Below are 23,363 nucleotides of genomic sequence, written 5' to 3' on the forward strand. Positions count from 1 at the left end.
GCAATATTCCCGCCATATGAGAGAGATCTGTAAATAATCGTGGGTGGTGGGGTAGCCTAGTGGTTAAAGCATTGGCTTGTCACACCTAAGACCCCGGTTCGATTCCCCACATTGGTACAATGTGTGAAGCCCTTTTTCCAGTGTCCCCCACCCTGATATTGCTGGAAAAATGTTGAAGTGGTGTAAAACCATACTCACTCACTGTAAATAATCGAGTAAATAATAAAGTCTGGACCAGACAATCCAGTGATTGACACCATGAGCATCGATCCACACAATTGGTATGAATAGGAAGATTAGTCCACAGATGTAGCCCAGTTGTGCTTAAAGACCTGTATCCATAGCCTTTGAGTTTATATTGTGGAACACACAAACGGGGTAAATCTTCGATCTGATCGAAGTGATCCTTGGGGCTTGTATGGATTGATAACCTCCGTTGGCGTGGTCCAAGCTCTTATTTGCAGGCTGCCATTATGACAATATAATTTGTAGCAGGGTCACTCGGGGTACATGGGGTTTTATGCGTCCCACGTTAGGTTTTCTACCTCGAGTTGGAGGCCAGTGGTATAAAACCTAACGAGGGGTGCATAAAAACCCTCACCAATTTATCTCACCAACATGTATTAATATGACATTGTAAATGAATGAAAGCAAATTCAAAATTGATAGAAAACAGCTGTTCGATTGAGCTGAGGTTAGCTTGTGCTATGTCACATGACTTTCATTGACTCGGAAAAAGTGTGCGCTTTATTGCTTGGAAGCAGGATATAAGGGATTTGTTCTGCCTCCCCAAAATCCATGTGCAGTCTGTCTTGCTTGTGTAGTGGTATAACGGTTTTATTCCCCTGCTGAGAAATCTATTCCCCTCCAAGGTGGGAAACATAGTATTTGATCAAGATCATGTGGACCAATCAGATCTCATCATTCTGACATGGAGGTATGATTAAGCTCGATACTGCTCACTGTGGTCAAATAGGACATTAAAACACTCCCACATTCAAAATACACTGACGTCCAAACACAACTTCTCATGTACCTTAAAATAAAAACAACACATTTTATCCAAATTTACACTATTTGAAAATTTATGGTATGTTCATGCTGTCACACAATTTTGCCATAATGCATCATAATTGGAACAATTTCATCATTACATGGTAATGACCATGGTCAGATGTATGCAAATAAAGGCAGTCTGTGCCAAAAACTTTTGAGTGTACTTGCCCGAACTCTCAGCATCATTTTGTGTACATTTTTTTTGTTATCATATGGAGTTTTATTAGCGGAGCTTACTAAAGTACTCATGGAAATGAAAAAAAACTGTTTTGCTTGATTTAATAATCGACACAAAGCATTACATAGATGTAAATACGAAATAACAAAACAACTGGAAAAGTACTTGTCTGGATTTGCTAGTTTTATCTCAGTGCTCAATACAAAATGTACTTTACAGGAGGTAATTTGTAGGCACTTTCAACATTCAAAAATAAAACTAAGTCCAAATTGACATGGCAGAAACAAGCTATAGGCATTATGCAAATTAGCCTGGAAAAAAGTTATCAAAACAATAATAAAAATAACAGCTATGTTTATGTACATAATAATAATGACATGTAAGTTGTTGTTTGAGAAGGGAATATGTTACTTTTACGTTCTGATATTTTGACGATGATTCACTATCCCACAATGCCACTCACAAATCACTAACCACTGACAATTCACATGCACGTGGGTTTCAAGCACCTGTTTTCACCTGTCGTCAAGATGTCATAGGTCATGGACATTCACCTTGATCTACTAACACCTGGTTATGCTCAGTTTCACAATAGTCTGTTTTGTTCATATTTTTACACACTTTTACGTGTAAAAAGACATAAAAACCTGTGATACGCTGTATTTGTGCCAAGGCCCAATTAGTACTGATTGAGTTGTTTGAATATTTATATATTTTGTATATTAACTGCATTTATTTAAAATCTGAGATCGAAAAAACAGTGTTTTTTCATTTCCGTGAGTACTTTAGGCGGACAGTATTGTACTCCAGGGTAGAATTGGTCTTCAGCAACCCATGCTTGCCATAAGATGTGACTAACGGGATCAGAGGGTCAGGCTCGCTGACTTGATGGATGCATGTCATCTTATCCCAACTGCGTAGATCGATGCTCATAATGTCAATTACATCATTTTCTGGTCCAGACTGCTGTCATATAGCTGGAATATTGTGTGGCGTTAAACAACAAACAAACATAGATTATTGGCTAAAGTCGCAAACTGTAAAGGTTTGAAAATTAATTTGCAAAATTATGTTTTAGGACCTGCATAAGTAAAGAAATGAGTAAAATATTTAGACATTGTCATGAAAGTTGTCACTTGTGTTCATTTGTATGTTTTGGTGAAGCTTACATGTTGAAAAGCCTAGTTTTAGTGGTTTTCAGGAAGCCTTTTTCTTGTATGTGAACGTGATCAAGTCTTTCACTCAAGCATTTTGTAGATGAAAACAGTGCAAACCTGGAAAAAGTTCAGTTGAATGAAAGACTTGGTGAAAGTTGGATTTTCTCTTGAAGTTGGAAAATCAGCCTTTTCCACACAATTGTCCATACAGGTGTACTTAATCGTGCCCGAAGTATAAATTTGCAAGTATAAGACATAAGCAGGCTAGTTTACACCCATTTGAATATGTCTAATAATTTTCATACCAATCTTTAAAACTTTAAAATTTGTGATTTCCAGCATGTCGTATTTTTCAGTGGGACCAAGTGTTTTTTAGTAGGTCTCCCCAGGAAATCATAGCTCAAGCTTTGCAGAATAGGCCCCATTTAGCACTTGATGCTTCTAGATCTGAGTTACACATCAGCTGGTCCCAATGTGTAGCCCACATCTGCTGGCCGAACAGCAGGCCCAGAGCGAGCCGATAATAACTCTGCTATCACTTTGGCCCATCATCATCTGGAGCTGACCACTTGTCTTCACCATCAGCAATGAAAGGGTTGATGACTGAATGAAAATTAATCCCCTGAGTGTTGAATTTAAATCTTTCCGGCTTCAGTCCGAGCATGTACATACCTCAAACTCGGGTTGTCATTCATTGGAAATTTCAGTATCAATTAGGGCTGCAACGAATACACTGTGAGGCGTTTACGATTCATATCACAAAAATAGGGTAACGAATACAAATATTATTTCACAATTACAGCAAGTCAGCAGTTTATGTATTATTTATTATATTCAGTGAAACAATAACATAAATTATTTGACATGGTTTGTTAATTATTAAAAAATTATACATTTATATACTGCACTTATCAAGGTACTAGTATCTGCTCAAATGCAGCAATGACCAGTGACAACAATACCGTCAAATTAAATATTATTAGAGTGTTGTCACTGAAAGAAATCTATGCATATGATATGTTGTTATGGATATTTTTAGGTACAGGGTATGTAAATCTACATGATAGCATATTCATAAATATTCGATTCTAGAGGCAATGAAGAACGAATTCAATTCATGAATAGTTACGGTTCGATTCACAGAATACGCGAGTGAATCGTAACAGCCCTAGTATCAATACTAGTATATAAATTCAAAAGTATCCCAATGTTTTGATAGTGAAATGAATTATTGTGTGTGTATAGATAACAATGACCTGTGTAGAGCTGAAATTAATCAGTTTTATTCTAAATATGAACTAGGCCGATCCATTAAACGTTCAAATTGAATTTTCTGCTATCTCATTGTCCACCTTTGCCATGGTAATGTTAACAGTTGTAAATGTGTCTGTGGCAGTGAATTAATAATTGAGTATTGATACTTTAAAATTTGTATCAATATAATATCGACATTTTAGATTTAGTGATACACGAATATCTCATTATACGATGATGTATTTCAATTTAACACATGATCAGTTTACACATTCACAATCTCTAACTGAAAATTGTTTTTTCTTGTAAATCCACTCAAGTACCTGAAACAAAATAAATAATTTGTTGAGTAGGAGTTCAATGAACAGTCAGCATTGTCCTGAAACGAGAAACACCAATATGAAATAAAATGGAGCCATTATCAAAATTTGGTCTATCGTGATATGTTTTCAGGGGTTGGCTCTCCTTAAATATTTACAAGCTGATTGTGTCACATACTATCAATTCTCATGAATCTGTACATACTGACAAGTTCCCCTATTCCCCCATGTCCTGAGTGTGATGACATGGGCACTGCAAAACATCAATCATCAACTTTCTACTCATAATCCTATTGAAATATTCAACTATGTATTTTACTCAATGTGAAGGGAGTTCAGGTTCACCATATGACACAACCATGATACCGTAGTTCCTCTGTTGTGGTGTGCTGGTCAAAGAGTTCCTGCTGGTGTGTGCTGTCCACACAGTTCCTGCTGTAGTGTGCTGGTCACACAGTTCCTGTTGTGGTGTGCTGTCCACACAGTTCCTGTTGTGGTGTGCTGTCCACACAGTTCCTGTTGTGGTGTGCTGGTCACACAGTTCCTGCTGTTGTGTGCTGGTCACACAGTTCCTGCTGTTGTGTGCTGTTCACACAGTTCCTGTTGGTGTGTGCTGTTCACACAGTTCCTGCTGGTGTGTGCTGTTTACACAGCTCCTGCTGTTGTGTGCTGCTCACACAGTTCCTGTTGTTGTGCTGTGCTGCTCACACAGCTCCTGCTGTTGTGCTGTGCTGCTCACCCACTTCCTGCTTTTGAGGTGTGCTGCTCACACAGTTCCTCCTGTTGGGGTTTGCTGCACACAGTTCCTGCTGTTGTGTGCTGTTAACACAATTCCTACTCTTGGGGCGTGCTGTTCACCCAGTTCCTGCTGTTGTGTGCTGTTCACCCAGTTCCTGCTGTTGTGGTGTGCTGCTCACACAATTCCTGCTGATGTGGTGTGCTGCTCACACAGTTCCAGCTGTTGTGTGCTGCTCACACAGTTCCTGCTGTTGTATGCTGCTCACACAGTTCCAGCTGTTTTGTGCTGCTCACACAGTTCCTACTCTTGGGGTGTGCTGCTCACACAGCTCCTGCTGTTGTGGTGTGCTGCTCACACAGTTCCAGCTGTTGTATGCTGCTCACACAGTTCCTACTCTTGGGGTGTGCTGCTCACACAGTTCCTGCTGTTGTGGTGTGCTGCTCACACAGTTCCAGCTGTTGTGTGCTGCTCACACAGTTCCTACTCTTGGGGTGTGCTGCTCACACAGTTCCTGCTGTTGTGGTGCGCTGCTCACACAGTTCCAGCTGTTGTGGTGTGCTGCTCACACAGTTCCAGCTGTTGGGGTGTGCTGTTCACCCAATTCTCGCTGTTTTGGTGTGCTGCTGACCCTGTTCCTGGACTGGTCTTGTCAAAGCTCAGCCAGCACAGTACAGTCACACGTTAATATCCCATTAATTCATTCCTACTGACATACTTACTGCCACTAAAACATGTGCTGCTGGGATTGCTGCTCACACAGCTCCTGCTGTTGTGGTGTGCTGCACACAGTTCCTGCTGTTGTGTGCTGTTAACACAATTCCTACTCTTGGGGCATGCTGTTCACCCAGTTCCTGCTGTTGTGTGCTGTTCACACAGTTCCAGCTGTTGTGTGCTGCTCACACAGCTCCTGCTGTTGTGGTGTGCTGCTCACACAGTTCCAGCTGTTGTGTGCTGCTCATACAGTTCCAGCTGTTGTGTGCTGCTCACACAGTTCTAGCTGTTGTGTGCTGCTCACACAGTTCCAGCTGTTGTGTGCTGCTCACACAGTTCCTGTTGTGGTGTGCTGGTCACACAGTTCCTGTTGTGGTGTGCTGGTCACACAGTTCCTGCTGTTGTGTGCTGGTCACACAGTTCCTGCTGTTGTGTGCTGGTCACACAGCTCCTGCTGTTGTGTGCTGGTCACACAGTTCCTGCTGTTGTGTGCTGGTCACACAGTTCCTGCTGTTGTGCTGTTCACACAGTTCCTGTTGGTGTGTGCTGTTCACACAGTTCCTGCTGGTGTGTGCTGTTCACACAGCTCCTGCTGTTGTGTGCTGCTCACACAGTTCCTGTTGTTGTGCTGTGCTGCTCACACAGCTCCTGCTGTTGTGCTGTGCTGCTCACCCACTTCCTGCTTTTGAGGTGTGCTGCTCACACAGTTCCTCCTGTTGGGGTTTGCTGCACACAGTTCCTGCTGTTGTGTGCTGTTAACACAATTCCTACTCTTGGGGCGTGCTGTTCACCCAGTTCCTGCTGTTGTGGTGTGCTGCTCACACAATTCCTGCTGATGTGGTGTGCTGCTCACACAGTTCCAGCTGTTGTGTGCTGCTCACACAGTTCCTGCTGTTGTATGCTGCTCACACAGTTCCAGCTGTTGTGTGCTGCTCACACAGTTCCTACTCTTTGGGTGTGCTGCTCACACAGCTCCTGCTGTTGTGGTGTGCTGCTCACACAGTTCCAGCTGTTGTGTGCTGCTCACAAAGTTCCAGCTGTTGTGTGCTGCTCACACAGCTCCTGCTGTTGTGGTTTGCTGCTCATACAGTTCCAGCTGTTGTGTGCTGCTCACACAGTTCCAGCTGTTGTGTGCTGCTCACACAGTTCCAGCTGTTGTGTGCTGGTCACACAGTTCCAGCTGTTGTGTGCTGCTCACACAGCTCCTGCTGTTGTGGTGTGCTGCTCACACAGTTCCAGCTGTTGTGTGCTGCTCACACAGTTCCAGCTGTTGTGTGCTGCTCACACAGTTCCTGCTGTTGTGGTGTGCTGCTCACACAATTCCTGCTGATGTGGTGTGCTGCTCACACAGTTCCAGCTGTTGTGTGCTGCTCACACAGTTCCTACTCTTTGGGTGTGCTGCTCACACAGCTCCTGCTGTTGTGGTGTGCTGATCACACAGTTCCAGCTGTTGGGGTGTGCTGTTCACCCAATTCTCACTGTTTTGGTGTGCTGCTCACCCAGTTCCTGGACTGGTCTTGTCAAAGCTCAGCCAGCACAGTACAGTCACAGGTTAACATCCCATTAATTCATTCCTACTGACATACTTACTGCCACTAAAACATAGAAGGAACACTGGTGCCTGTATAGAAAGGCAGGTCTATGTGCTGTCAGACAGGTGTCCTTTCAGTTAAACAGGTGTCAAGGCAGGTGTCTGTACATTAAGGCAATTGACTGTTCATGAAGGCAGGTGTCTGTACATTAAGCCAACTGACTGCACATTAAGGCAATTGACTGTACATTAAGGCATTTTACTGTACATTAAGGCAGGAGTATGTTCATTAGGGCAGGAGTCTGTACACTAGGGCAGGTGTCTGTACACTAGGGAAGGTGTCTGTGCATTAAGGCAATTAACTGTACATTAGGGCAGGTGTCTGTACATTAGGGCAGGTGTCTGTACATTAAGGCAGGTGTCTGTACATTAAGGCAATTTACTGTATGGTAAGGCAGGTGTCTGTACATTAAGGCAGGTGTCTGTACACTAGGGAAGGTGTCTGTACATTAAGGCAATTGACTGTACATTAGGGCAGGTGTCTGTACATTAAGGCAGGTGTCTGTACATTAGGGCAGGTGTCTGTACACTAGGGAAGGTGTCTGTACATTAAGGCAATTGACTGTACATTAGGGCAGGTGTCTGTACATTAAGGCAGGTGTCTGTACATTAGGGCAGGTGTCTGTACACTAGGGAAGGTGTCTGTACATTAAGGCAATTGACTGTACATTAGGGCAGGTGTCTGTACATTAAGGCAGGAGTCTGTACATTAGGGCAGGTGTCTGTACACTAGGGAAGGTGTCTGTACATTAAGGCAATTGACTGTACATTAGGGCAGATGTCTGTACATTAAGGCAGGTGTCTGTACATTAAGGCAATTGACTGTACATTAAGGCAGGTGTCTGTACATTAAGGCAGGTGTCTGTACATTAAGGCAACTGACTGTACATTAAAACAGGTGTCTGTACATTAAGGCAGGTGTCTGTACATTAGGGCAGGTGTCTGTACATTAAGGCAATTGACTGTACATTAAAACAGGTGTCTGTACATTAAGGCAGGAGTCTCTTGAGTGAGGCAAATGTTTGTAAGGTAAGACAAGTATCTGTAAATTAAGGTGTGTCAGTTCAGCAAAGAGGGTGTCAATAATGTGGTTGCAGTCAGGCAGATGGTTAGCTTCTTTGAGAGGCATTTAGAAGTTGGAGTACTAAGTAAGGATAAGATTGTGAAGTTGTGCATCCATAAACGTTATCCTCACTCAGGCAAATGGTTGTACAGAAAGTTCTATAGTAAAAGAGATGTATGTGTTAAACACTGTAAAGCTGGAAAGTCTTTCCAGCAGGAAAGTACCGCGAAAAACAGTTGCGATATTTTCATGATGCAGTTATTTTTGTGGATCAACAAGAAACAAAAAAACATAAGGAGGTATGTCTTCTATTTGTTTCCACAAATTGTCTACTTGCCAGTTGCCTAATTAAATCAATAATTCCTCCCGTCCTGTTCCCATAATTACACATGGTCACACAGTGTCAACAGTCTGATCAGGAATGTTCACTAACCCACCACATCGTGTCAAGTTGCTTATGTAACAGTGAGTAGTCCGATCATACGCCAGCCAGGCTGTACTGTTAGATAACACTCTACTCCAACATTCCTTGTTGACAACGATACATGCATCTACAGTTTAGGAAAACACTGACTGACGGTGTGATACCATTTCATCATGCCACTTCCTACTTATGAAAAATAACATGTGCAGAAGTAGCTTTGATCTTTGGTAATCTCGTCAACAGGGTGTCGCAAAAGTTTCCAGATGCAGTTGAGGTCTAAGTGTTAGATGCTCGCAATAATTTCATGGTGTAAAAGTTTCCAGATGCAGTTGAGGTCTAAGTGTTAGATGCTCGCAATAATTTCATGGTGCAAAAGTTTCCAGCTTTACAGTAAATGAGTGCATTTTTTAGAATGCCATCATTGGTTCATGTCATTAAGAGGATTACGGTATCCAGCTGCAGCAATAACCATCCGGAAACACTTAACAGGGGTCCCCTATCACTTAATGTGATAAATCCTCAAAAATCATAGGATATTGATGTGGCCTCTTGGGAGCCATTCCACCAGTGGAGGGAGGGCATGGGTCCCTTGTGAATACATCATAGCAGTGAGGGGTAGGGTTGTGAGGGGTGGGGCTGTGAGTGGTGCGGGCTGGTGGGGTGGGACTGTGAACAGTGAGCGGTGGGGCTGTGAGAAGTGAGGCAGAGAGCGGTGGCTCTGTGAGGGGTGGGAGATCTGTGAGTAGTGAGGATGTGAGGGATGGGGCTGTGAGACAGGAGGCTGTGAGGCGTGGGGCTGTGTGATGGGAGGCTGTGAGGGTTGGGGCTGTGAGACAGGAGGCTGTGAGGGTTGGGGCTGTTTGACGGGAGGCTGTGAGGGATGGGGCTGTGAGACAGGAGTCTGTGAGGGGTGGGGCCCCGGACGGGAGGCTGTGAGTGGTGAGGCGGGGAGAGGTGGCTCTGTGAGGGGTGGGGCTGTGTGACTGGAGGCTGTGAGGGGTGGGGCTGTGAGTAGTGAGGCGGAGAGAGGTGCTCTGTGAGGGGTGGGGGATCTATGAGAAGTGAGGATGTGAGGGATGGGGCTGTGAGACGGGAGGCTGTGAGGGTTGGGGCTGTGAGACAGGAGGCTGTGAGGGTTGGGGCTGTGAGTAGTGAGGCGGAGAGAGGTGGCTCTGTGAGGGGTGGGGGATCTGTGAGTAGTGAGGATGTGAGGGATGGGGCTGTGAGACAGGAGGCTGTGAGGCGTGGGGCTGTGTGATGGGAGGCTGTGAGGGTTGGGGCTGTGAGACAGGAGGCTGTGAGGGTTGGGGCTGTTTGACGGGAGGCTGTGAGGGCTGGGGCTGTGAGACAGGAGGCTGTGAGGGGTGGGGCTGTGTGACGGGAGGCTGTGAGTAGTGAGGCGGGGAGAGGTGGCTCTGTGAGGGTTGGGGCTGTGAGTAGTGAGGCGGAGAGAGGTGGCTCTGTGAGGGATGGGGGATCTGTGAGTAGTGAGGATGTGAGGGATGGGGCTGTGTGACGGGAGGCTGTGAGGGTTGGGGCTGTGAGATGGGAGGCTGTGAGGGTTGGGGCTGTGAGACGGGAGGCTGTGAGGGTTGGGGCTGTGAGACAGGAGGCTGTGAGGGTTGGGGCTGTAGGGATGGGGCTGTGAGTAGTCTGGCGGTGAGGCTGTGAGGGCTGGGGCTGTGAGGAGTAGGGGGGGGGGGTTGTGTATGTGAGGGAGGGAGATGTGATATTTATTGCTGACGCCAGTGTATGACAGAAGCTGCAGACCTGGTCTTCTGTCTGTTCTGCACTGCACCAAGGGGGAAAGGTCAGCCACAATCTGGCTGATGGATGTTAGCTGTCACATGTTGACTTAGTAAATTATGTATCTACCAAGCCTTCTCCCAGCCTGTGGTACGCACTATGCCGTGAGAACATATTGTGATCAGTGTTGGATATGAGGGGGATCCCGAGGTCCCAGCTTGAGGTCTTCTCCTATGGTATTTGAAGGACCCCCAAAATCTTTAACTTTAAATATAATTTAAGGGCTACGACAAGTATGGTCCCTTGTTTACCTTCATGTTGATTCCAGCACTGGCAGTCGTCATGGTTTTTGTAAACTGGACACAAAAGCAACTTGAAATTTCATATGAAGTTTCTCGAAAGATGAATGAGATGACGTAAAATATCTCAGATATGCTTCAATAATAATGATGATGATGTTGTAGTAAATTAATAGGCGGTTAAGCTCAATTGAAATCAATGATTGTCTACATAAGAAGTTGAATATGTTAAAGAAAATTGAAAATTGGTTCATTATTGTAACTGAGAAGTTTATCCATATAGTAAATATAGACTAAATTCCTCAGTTATCAACAGCCCCTGGCACAGTTGACAAGAATGGGCACAGGGAACATATACTTCCCTGGAATACCATGAGGCCTACATGTCTTTGTACATAGTGTGCACAGTTGGTTGGTTCAATGGGTTGTTGTTTTACGCCACACTTAGCAATATTCCAACTATATGACAGCGGTCTGTAAATAATCGAGTCTGGACCAGACAATCCAGTGATTAATATCATGAGCATCGATCCATGCAATTCAGATCGATGACATGCATCAACCAAGTCAGCGAGCCTGACCACCCGATCCCGTTAGTCGCCTCTTACGACAAGCGTAGTCACCTTTTACGGCAAGCAAGGGTTGCTGAAGACCTATTCTACCCCGGATCTTCATGGGCATGAGCATAGTACTAGTCCATGAGTCCTATCTGAGCTGCCGGCTAGTTGGACATAACAGACTGTGTCTACCCCTGAGTTGGCATGAGAACTCAGGACTGTTATTGTTTGTTGATGTGGCAGGTTGTTTGTTTGTCCAGCCAGTGGCATGTAATTATACTGAGACTGAGAGTCCAGTAGATACCATGTGGTGTGAAACAAGCTCTGGTGTGCAGTATTGGAGTCGAAAGGCCACATTATACCGAATTCAACATAATAAGCGCCCTGGTCTAATAAGCGCCCACAGCGATATTTGCTAATATATTGGCTAGTGAACAATCCCAATTAGGACCCCTTCCGATTGATTAATGTACACAAGACTTGTTTATTCACGTATAATACGCACTCATGTGTTATATGCACCCTTAAGTATTGGCAATTAAATTTTTGGAAAAATATATCTGTCTTATATAAACATTTCAGGCTGTCAGCATAAACCATGAAATTTATCTTTCACCAAAATAATATTCTGATAAGAGCCCCCTATTTCTAATTTTGAGAGCGCCTTGGGCGCTTATTACAACGATTACGGTAGTTGTTCTTCAGACGCTTGATCGGTGTGTGAAATAGCCACAAAATATTGCTGGCCATATAGACTAGCTTGCCTAAGTAACTGACCAGTTTCAAATTCCACTGGCCATGGATACAGCACTGACTATTTTGGAAGAAATTTCCATTCCCAACCTGTTTTTTCATACTCCCATTTTCGCCCGTTTCTCTTCATCACTCATTTTTCGCCTCAGGTATGGGCCAGGTTTTCCCTCCCCCAAAATAAATGCAAGTTGCTCTGTTGAATCATTCTGAAAGTGCCACAGATTTACAGTCAGAGTTAATTGACAAAATAGAAGTGAAAAGATTCACCATCCCCGCAATATTTGATATGGGTAGTCAGAGTTTAAGTAACATAGCTTGTGATTGGTTAAACTAAAGATTTCAACAAATCAAAACACGTTTTTCTTCACAGTATTACCGTCGTGCTAACAAGATGAAGGGGTGTATTACCTCGATTTGTACAGATATAAACTTGATTTTTGTTGTTTCATGATCATATTTATCTGCAATAGAAACAGGAGTACTAACTCGGGCTTGGGGACATTTAAGAATCTTCAGCACATCTCAAATTTTGCTAGCTATGGACTAGCGGGCAGGCAGATTATTATTTTGCACACTGATGGAATGGACAGCTGACAATAATTGTGTGGCTAAATATTGATCTATTTTATTCATGACTAAGGCATTAAAAAAAGCAAATTAGTGAATTAGTAGAAACTAGAAAATATAAGTACAAAATAAAAAGTAACTGTAACTTTGTTTAATAAAACTAGATGAATTGCATTGTATCAGTTTAAATCAGTGACCGCCTCCATGGTCTGTGGTAAAAAGGCGTCTGCCCAGGGAATGGAAGGTCTGTGGGTTGATACCTAGATTGTCAAACCAAAAGACATTAAAAGATGGTACTTCTTGTTACCCTGCCTGACTCTCAGCATTAGGGGATAAAACAAGGATTGGTCGGCTCGGAGTCAGTATACTGTGTCTGAGTGGGGTATTCATGTTAAACTGTGACATGGTATCTCAGTCGGCTAGCACTATAAAACCAGCATTAGACTAGACTTTGTAAGTACAAGCAGCCATATACACACGCATATTCACACACACGTGCATGCACGTCGCTATATAAGTGCAACAATCATTAACGTGACGTAAAACTCCATTTCACCTCACCTTAAATTCCAACTTGATGTATTCTCATCCAAAGGTTGTTTTTTTTTTAATTCTTAAAATTCTTAAACTGATCATGAAGATGGCGATGAAAAATTGAAATAAAGTGGACTGGGTTAGAAATGAGTGCCCTAACTCGCACACACCCAGTATTCATTGGGCAACTCTCAGTTTTTTTTAAAACTCTCGAAACGTTATCTGGATTAATGTATAGCTAATATATGTCATTTTCTTTAAAATGTTCATGTACGTCATGATGTAACCATGTGCACAGACACAGACTGCTATTGTGATGAAAAGAGGATATTCAGGGTTATATGTTTTCTTGTTGGTTCAGGAAAGTGTATATTTTCCTTCTTGGATTCACCTTTTCACATTCACGAGAAGATATCAAGATGGTGTTTTGCAAAACAGTATGAGCGGTGTTTACACCATATCCTATTTCGATAACATTTAACAGAAAACTGTTGACTTTTGGCTTTTTTTCTAACTTCTCCAACCTGCTGCTCATTGCTTACTGAATGTTTGACAAGAAAAGTCGTGGAGTCCGACATCTGTTTGTATGGAGTTGCTTCCCTTGGGTATACCATGATCCTATGATCGCTGGTTTGCGTCCTAGATTTACCCTGATTTTGGCCTTTGATTATCAGCACCATACCAGTGCTCAGGTTTCCGCCTGCATTATTTGGACACTCCATGATAGAACTCATCTTCTGTTATCCAGTATATTACATTCTATATGATAAACACCATGGACCTTCATAGCTTGCTTTGGGTTTTTTCTTTGATTAACACAATGGCAAAAATATAATAAAAAATATAGCAATAAAAAATAAAACACTGATTTTTTATGATATAAACAAGCAGAATGATCTCCAGTACCATAATCACCCTTGGAGGATTCTGAGTTAGAATTGGTTCCCAGCATTAACCTTGTCAGCGAGCCTCACCACCCGATCCCATTTGCCGCCCCTTATGAGAAGCATGGGCTGCTGAAGAACAATTCTAATCCGGATCTTCATTGGTTTGGATTTTGAATGTAGATCAGTGGTAAACACATGTTCAGAGGGCGGTTGGGTAGCCTAGTGGTTAAAGCATTCGCTCATCACGCTGAAGACCCGTGTTCGATTCCCGACATGGGTACAATGTGTGAAGCCCATTTCTGGTGTCCCATGCCGTGATATTGCTGGAATATTGCTAAAAGTGGCGTTAAACCATACTCACTCACTCACATGTTCAGAAATAGGCATTTGATTGCTGGTTTACTGCAAGCTCATGAGCCAGCTTAAGAGAAATTCTCTCCTAAGTTAGTGGTAAGGTGATGTCACTTCCGAAATGAAGCTATGGTGGTGAAAGGGCCCTGAGTCTATGTATCAAAAAAGACCAAGGAAGGATGGAACTGAAATACTGCGTGTTCTGTTGAGTTTGTTTGTTTGTTGTTTAATGCCGCACTCAGCAATATTCCAGCTACAGTGATCCCTCGCTATTGCGCTCTTCGATAAAGCGCTACCTCGGTTACTACGCGCGGTAACGCATGGCTCCCAAAATTTATGTACACTTTTATTACTGAGAGTTTTACACAGACATAATTGTATTGTTGTTCGTTGTTCATTTGCACATAACGCTTCTCATTGCATAATCAACCGTTTATCGCTGAATGGAGTTCTAATAATCTGTTTGAAAACATCCGCGGCAAGTCCCGGAAATACGATTGTTCAACTAGTTAACTTTTCACACTATACATCCTTTGATCTTATATCCTGATATCTGATCCTTATATTCTTAATTAGTGGGCAATCCAATTTGAGGCGACACTGTCACACACATGTAGTTGCTGTCACAACACGGCGGTCATTCATTTCGTAATCGCGCTTTCATAACATCGCCTGTTTTTTTTTCCGTAGTTATAACAAGCGATTTCATTGGATTAAAATTTGTTTCTAATGACGCTTTCTTGCCGAAATCTACTACAAGTTTCGTGATTGGTCAATTTTGAACACGTGACCTCAGGCAGCCAATCAAATTATAGCTGTGATACCAAGCTCGTGTTTGATAAATTTCAGAAGTTGGCGAAAGATTTTTTGTTAAATCGTGTTATTCTGAACGTTTTAAGCAGGAAATCACGATATATATTAAAAATATGGATATGTATATGACAGTGGTCTGTAAATAATCGAGTCTGGACCAGACATTCCAGTGATTGACATTATGAGCATCAATCCACGCATTTTGGACACAATGACATGCATTAACCAAGTCAGCAGCCTGATCACCCAATCCCATCAGTCGCCTTTTACGACAAGCATAGTCGCCTTTTACAGCAAGCATGGGTTGCTGAAGACCTATTCTACCCCGGATCTTCATGAGTCAAATGGGATATGATGACATGCATCAACAAAGTCAGCGAGCCTGACCACCCGATCCCGTTAGTCGCCTCTTATGACAAGCATAGTCACCTTTTACAGCAAGCATGGGTTGCTGAAGACCTATTCTACCCTGGATCTTCACGGGTCTTCTGTAGAGTGACAGTATTTGATATCAGCCTTAACATTGCTTAAATGCCAAAGACATGCTCACTTCGAGCATTCCTCCCACATCAAGCAGGCACGTTGTGATATAACTGGAATATGGTTAAAAGCAGAGTTAAACTCAACTCACTCACTGACTATCATTTCTTATACTGAGTGTAATGTCAGTACTTTCAGACTGACAATATTCAAAATTGCTGAAATGTATTAGGGGTATTCTTTGAAATCTGTCAAAACCAGACCAACATTTTAATCATTAATTTTTAGACATAGGTTCTGTTTATTAAGAGTTGTCCCTTGCTATCTGGCACATATGAACATAAAGTTCTACTGGTTTTGAGCTAATATAAGGATAAAGCAGTCATTTATTTTCAAATGTACTGTTAAATGAAATTGCCCTGAGTTGCCCCTTGGCTGGAAGTAAAGTTAAGATTGGCTATGAAATATGATTATTTAAAGTGTAATTGTTCAGGATTGTCTTGGCTGACAACAGACATAAATGATTTACCGTTTAAACTGTTACTAAACGTCTACAGACCTAGCCACAGTTATCATCAAGTATTAATGATTTTATGGATAACATTTAAATGTTACAGTCTTGCAGAGTACTGGTAGATTTTTTCTTTGGCACTCTAGATAAGTGCTACTGGCTAATTTAAAATATTATTGTAATCCTACCACACCACTAAGCAGCACCACACCACTAAGCAGCACCACACCACTAAGCAGCACCACACCACTAAGCAGCACCACACCACTAAGCAACACCACTAAGCAGCACCACACCACTAAGCAGCACCACACCACTAAGAAGCACCACACCACTAAGCAGCACCACACCACTAAGCAGCACCACACCACTAAGCAGCACTACACCACTAAGCAGCACCACACCACTAAGCAGCACCACACCACTAAGCAGCACTACACCACTAAGCAGCACTACACCACTAAGCAGCACCACACCACTAAGCAGCACCACACCACTAAGCAGCACCACACCACTAAGCAGCACCACACCACTAAGAAGCACCACACCACTAAGCAGCACCACACCACTAAGCAGCACCACACCACTAAGCAGCACCACACCACTAAGCAGCACTACACCACTAAGCAGCACCACACCACTAAGCAGCACCACACCACTAAGCAGCACTACACCACTAAGCAGCACCACACCACTAAGCAGCACTACACCACTAAGCAGCACCACACCACTAAGCAGCACTACACCACTAAGCAGCACCACACCACTAAGCAGCACTACACCACTAAGCAGCACCACACCACTAAGCAGCACTACACCACTAAGCAGCACTACACCACTAAGCAGCACCACACCACTAAGCAGCACCACACCACTAAGCAGCACCACACCTCTAAGCACCCTACACCACTTAGCCACCTGGCCTAAGCATCAGAAAAGGACTATGCCAGACATCCACAGTAATCAAATAAAGCAATATATAATTCATGTAATACATTTTCAACGGGGTGGGTCCGTGTTTGCAATTGTGTAATATCACAGGACTATACAATGCAGCATCACCTACTCCTTGTAGTCTGTAGGACAAGTATTGATCATCCCCACCTCCGGGAGACTGCACATTGTGTTGTTGTGTGGGAACATTGTAACACACGTCTCCAGCACTGTGTCATAGTTCTCAGTCAGATTTGTGGCCACATTTTCAAATTCAGATATTAATCGGGTCCTACAGGAGACTCCGCACACTGTTGGTGTGTAGGAAGATACACAGATCTCCACCACTGTGTCATAGTACTCGGTCAGATTTGTGGCCACATTGTCATATTCAGAAATTAATTGGGTCCTACAGGAGACTCCGCACACTGTTGGTGTGTAGGAAGATACACGCGTCTCCAGAACTGAGTCATAGTACTCGGTCAGATTTGTCATACTGTCATATTCAGAAATTAATCGGGTCCTACAGGAGACTCCGCACACTGTTGGTGTGTACGAGGATACACCCATCTCCACCACTGTGTCATACTACTTGGTCAGATTTGTGGCCACGATGTCATATTCAGAAATAAATCAGGTCCTACAGGAGACTCCGCACACTGTGGGTATGTAGGAAGATACACGCGTCTCCAGCACTGAGTCACAGACCTAAGTGTGTAAAACATGAGACCAAATTATTTTTTGAGAATTTTGTCAAACAAATATACTGTATATATGTACACCATATAACAAATGTTTTATTTGGGATAACACTTTACTAAGAATCTGTACTTTACTAAGAAAGTGTTATCCCAATCTCATTAAAATCAGATCTATGTTCTCGCTGCCGCTAAACAAAGATCTGAGGACATTCCATTACGGGTCACGTCAGGACGACCTTTCGCGAACTTTGACCGACAGCTGAAATGACATCAGCCAAGTCGGCATCAGCCAATTAGAAAGCAGCTTTCTCGAGCTTTACGGCACTCGTTTCAACCTAGCGAATTCCGTTTCTGTCTACGCTTGAAAAATATATTGACACAGTTCTCGATTAATCATTTGAAAACTGAACAAACGAACATTCCGGAATGTCTTATATATGGTTGAGAATGTATGGCAGTGCTCCCTACGTACTGTGCAACGCGTCCTCCGTTCAAATGTTTGTCCCACACCGAGAGATAGACGATAATTTTGACGGAATCAGTCTTACGGGCCGTAACTGTCGTTCGGAATACCCTGTGTTAACATTTCATGATCTGGTAAGTGACGCTTTGATTGGTTGGATGAAAGGTCATTCTGACGTGACCCGTAATGGGATGTCCTCAGATCTTTGTTCAGCGATAGCGAGAACAAAGATCTGATTTTAATGAGAATATAACATTTGTTACATTTGACCACTTTCTAAATGGCATTGTGTGTTCATAGCTTTCGGCCATAGGAGCCATGCCAATATACACTTGTCAGAGGGGTACACAAAGTATGTGATCTAGACTATCAGTTGTAGGACTTTCATTTTTGTGAAAGCTTCGGTGGCTGAGTGGGTTAATTCGCGGACTTTGTGTGCTGGCGATTAGATGTCTCACTCTGGCAGTGTGAGTTTGAATTCTGGTTGGGACTCAACCTCAAAAAAATATGAGAATCTGTACTTTACTAAGAAAGTGTTATCCCAGATATAACATATGTTACATTTTACCACTTTCTAAATGGCGTTGTGGGTTCATATCATTTCGTAGATAATATTGTCTTCATCAGGGACAGGTCTGGGCAGAATTGATGCAAATATGTTTGTTAGGTGAGAGATGAGCATAGTCTGACATGGTTCAACATTCCCTTTGTTAGAGTGCCAGCGGCATGGTCACAATAGTAATGGCATGGCTATACCCCTAGAATCCATTGTTGTAAATTTTTACTGTAAATACTGTATTTATACTTTGCGCCATAAAATTATTGCATATCGCTTATAACCTTAACTGCAGCTGGAAAGTATGCTACATCCTGTTGATATAACCAAAGATCAAGGCTACTTCTGCACGTGTTGTTTTGGATGTCTTATTTTTTACGACTAGGAAGTGGTGTGACAAAAGGTTACTTTGTGTCAGTCAGTGTTTTGTAATCTATAGATGCCGATGTTGTAGTGGACAAGGAAGAATGGAGTAGCGTGTTTATCTAACTGTAGTTTTATAAGGCTCCGGTGTATGTCAGGGACACTCATTGTTACGTGAGCAACTTGACCCGATGTGGCGGGTCAGTGCATGTTCCTGATCAGTGTGGTGACACTGAGAGACAGTGTGTAATTAGGGAAACAGCATGTGAGGGATTATTTCATCCTAATGGCTGGTTTGACAATGTGTGGAAGTCAATAAAAGAAAAATGCCTGATTGGTCTGCAAAAATAGCTGTGACATGAAACTATTGCTTGCAAAACTATACAGTGCCTTGTGTTGATAAATTGTTTGATTGGCATTTCTTAGAAGTTGACGGATGACAAGGTAGACACAATTTTATGGATAACAACTTTTTTAATACTGTAAAAAGCAATGTTTCAGTATAGATCAAGCAAGACTGTTAGGCATCACTTAGAAGTTGGCGGATGCTTGACAACGGTATAAGGATCTATACCGAAACGTCGTTTTTTACAGTATTAAAGAAATTGTTATCCATAAAATTGTGTCTACCTTGCCTTGTGCTGATGTTTAGTGTATGAAGTCAGTGATAAGTGTTCTTCTGTGCTTGTAAATGTACACATGAAATAAACATGAACAAGCTTGGGATTCAGCAATTGACGAAAGTATGTAAATCTGAGTAAGTGAGCATGGTCTTACACCACTGTTAGCAATATTCCAGCAATATCACGGCGGAGGACACCGTTAATGGGCTTCACTCGTTATACGTAAATGTGGGGAAAGAACCAGGGTCTTCGGCCTGGTTAGCAAACGCTTTTACCACTAGACTAATCCATTGCCCGTAAATGTCAGTGAAAGGGAAGGGGCTAAGTTTGTAAGTTATCTACCTCATGGGAAAATGACATTTTCCTTAGTTTGAAGATGGATCAAAAGTATTTCTTTTTGTTCTGTTGTCGGCGCACTTAGATTCTAAAGGATGTGCCAGAAGAACTTTAAACATACAATATTTCTGTCATGCCCAAAACATTCATTTGTTGACGTGGATAAAGTCTAACTCTCATTCATATTTACTTATCTGATATCTTTCAAAATAAAATCGTAAATAATGCATATCCTGTGTTCAAATTTAAGAACCCCATAAAGATCCGGGTTAGAATTGGCCTTCAGCGATCCATGTTTTATTGCAAGAGTCTTCAAACGAGATTGGGTGGTTAGGCTTGCAGACTTGGTTGATGCATGACATTGTATCCCAACTGCGTATATAGATGCTCATATTGTCACTGGATTGCTAGAATGAGTTAAACAACAAACAGTCAGCCAAAGTTAAGGAGTGTCCTTGGTAAACCTTGATGTCTTCTATGGTATTTAAGTCTAGGGACCCCTAAATCTTTAACTTTGAACATTTGGGTTTTGACTTGGACCTCTTGACTATCATGCTTTATTTCAAACACTGCTTGTTCCAAATTTAAGGCCTCTTATCATAACTTGTCCTTGTTATTTTGAAAAAAGGACTGTTCACAGTCTGCCCCCACCTTTGATAACATGGCCCCTATCCACTGCGTAGTTAAGTGCCTGGGACAGATAAGTCCTCAGTTAATAGCTTTTCTAAATATGAGATGACCCCTAGCAGTAGCAGCCGTACATACTGCTGTTTGAACACCAGTCTTATTTTATGTATTTCTTGAAATAAACATAATCTTGGGAACCCAATGGCGATTAGATACTTGTGTCAGATCTCATAAACCTACTGTGGAAGAACTGAGTTATTCCCAAAGTTGAGATAACACAGTCCAGCCCAGCAACTCCTACACCTGAACATTCACTGCTGTTCTTTCTAAGCAGTGGGGAGCACGGGTGGCTCAGTCATCTAAGGCGCTGCGATTCGCTGTGCAAAGTTGCGTCCCTTGGGCACGCCAGAAACCTATGATTGTGGGTTCGCCCCGGTTGCGTGATTAGAAATCACATTCCGACTGTCACTTTCATAATCTGGAAAGCGACGCTCTGGTTGGTCAGATGAAAGGTCGTCCTGACGTGACCCATAATGGGATGTCTTCAGATCTTTGTTTAGCAGTAGCAGGTACTAAGGTCTGACTTAAATGAGATTGGGATTTTGGTAACGATGACACACAATCAGCTAACTCATAGTCTCATTACCTGATCAGCTGATACCATTAGTTGTCTCTTGAAGATTCCGGGTTAGAATTGGCATTCAGCAGTCACTGGATTGTCTAGTCCTGACTCAATTATTCACAACCCATCGTCATTTAGATGGAATATTGCTGAAGGTGAAAAAACAAACAAACAAACAAAACAGTGTAGTCTCCTCTCACCACCAGCAATGGGTGCTGGGGACCTGTTCTTACTCTTCTCTTCATGGGATCAAGGCGACCTTATTTTTCTGTTCCTTTTGCAGTGTTTGAAATTAAACATGAAAGTCAAGGGGTCCTTCAAATAACCGTCATGTCAAAGTTTTAACAGTAGATTTACAGGGTTCCTACTGATTAAACTACTATAGGAGAAGCTCTCATGGGCCCCTGTGAGGCCCGCCCTCTCCCCCTCCTTGATAGACTAATGTTAAGTCCCTGAAATGAGGTTATCAAAAAGGTTAAATCAATATCATTCCATAATGAAACCCTCTGCTGTTAAGGAACCCCTAATTTGTGAATTTCAAGAGCTAGAGAATGGGAAGAGTATAGGCTGCTAGAAATGAAAATGTGATGTTAGTATAGGTTGCTAGAGCTGGGATGAGTATAGGCTGCTGGAGCTGAGATGAGTATAGGCTGCTGGAGCTGAGAATGGGATGTTAGTATAGGAGGTTGCTAGAGCCGGGATGAGTATAGGCTGCTGGAGCTGAAAATGTGATGTTAGTATAGGCTGCTGGAGCTGAGAATGGGATGTCAGTATAGGAGGTTGCTAGAGCTGGGATGAGTATAGGCTGCTGGAGCTGGGATGAGTATAGGCTGCTGGAGCTGAAAATGTGATGTTAGTATAGGCTGCTGGAGCTGAGAATGGGATGTCAGTATAGGAGGTTGCTAGAGCTGGGATGAGTATAGGCTGCTGGAGCTGAGAATGGGATGTCAGTATAGGCTGCTGGAGCTGAGAATGGGATGTCAGTATTGGCTGCTGGAGCTGAGAATGGGATGTCAGTATAGGAGGTTGCTAGAGCTGGGATGAGTATAGGCTGCTGGAGCTGAGAATGGGATGTCAGTATAGGCTGCTGGAGCTGAGAATGGGATGTCAGTATAGGCTGCTGGAGCTGGGATGAGTATAGGCTGCTGGAGCTGAAAACGTGATGTCAGTATAGGAGGTTGCTAGAACTGGGATGAGTATAGGCTGCTAGATTTGAGAATGGGATGAGTATAGACTGCTAGATTTGAGAATGGGATGAGTGTAGGCTGCTAGAGATGAGAAGGGGTTGAGTATATAGGCTGCTAGAGCTGAGAAGGGGTTGAGTATAGGCTGCTAGAGCTGAGAAGGGGTTGAGTATATAGGCTGCTAGAGCTGAGAAGGGGTTGAGTATAGGCTGCTAGAGCTGAGAAGGGGTTGAGTATAGGCTGCTAGAGCTGAGAAGGGGGTGAGTATATAGGCTGCTAGAGCTGAGAAGGGGGTGAGTATAGGCTGCTAGAGCCCGGAAGGGGGTGAGTATAGGCTTCTAGAGCTGAGAAGGGGATGAGTATAGGCTGCTAGAGCTGAGAATGGGATTATAAACCTACTGCCACTTTTGCCTATTGTATTGTAGGTATCTTCTTGTCTCATAACAACCTTGTGAGACTCAGGTACTACCTTCAAGTGAGACCTGCTCACAGGTTTTACATTTGACCAAGATTTTAGTTGTGACTTCAGTTGTGTGCATGCTGCACATGGTATTTCTCTCACACACTTTGATCGAATTTCTTTTATACCGCGACACACTGTACTGTTTTGCTATAAGGTATCTTAATGTTTTTTTGTTTTTTTCTAGTATTTCTTGCATTTTGACAGTTAATAAGTTGGATGAAACACTCTTAGGGTTTGGTTGAAAATGTAAAACCTCAAGCTAGGGCCTATGACCCTCAGGCTTTTCCCTCACTCGCGGTTATACATTTTCAAGCAAAACCTCAGAGTCGTGATTTATCTTTAACATATAGGCTGCTTGAGAATGGGGTGATTGTTATTCTGAATATATGCTGTGGGATCTGTAAGTGAGACTATAATCTGGATTTCAAACACTGTTTTGTGGACAGTTTATGTAAATACCCTACGCTGAATGATTGTTCTGGTCCTATGTGAGTTGTATCG

At 42.9% G+C, this 23,363-nt stretch overlaps 1 protein-coding gene across 1 annotated transcript in view; it reads left to right on the forward strand.

Moving 5' to 3' along the window:
- LOC124135145 (2-methoxy-6-polyprenyl-1,4-benzoquinol methylase, mitochondrial-like) overlaps nt 1-23,363 on the forward strand; it is a 50,886-nt gene that overhangs the window by 7,434 nt on the left and 20,089 nt on the right. The window lies entirely within an intron of this gene.

Source organism: Haliotis rufescens, unplaced genomic scaffold (assembly GCF_023055435.1).
Source record: "Haliotis rufescens isolate VD_foot unplaced genomic scaffold, xgHalRufe1.0.p SCAF_15, whole genome shotgun sequence".
In the NCBI taxonomy this organism is placed as follows: Eukaryota; Metazoa; Mollusca; class Gastropoda; order Lepetellida; family Haliotidae; genus Haliotis; species Haliotis rufescens.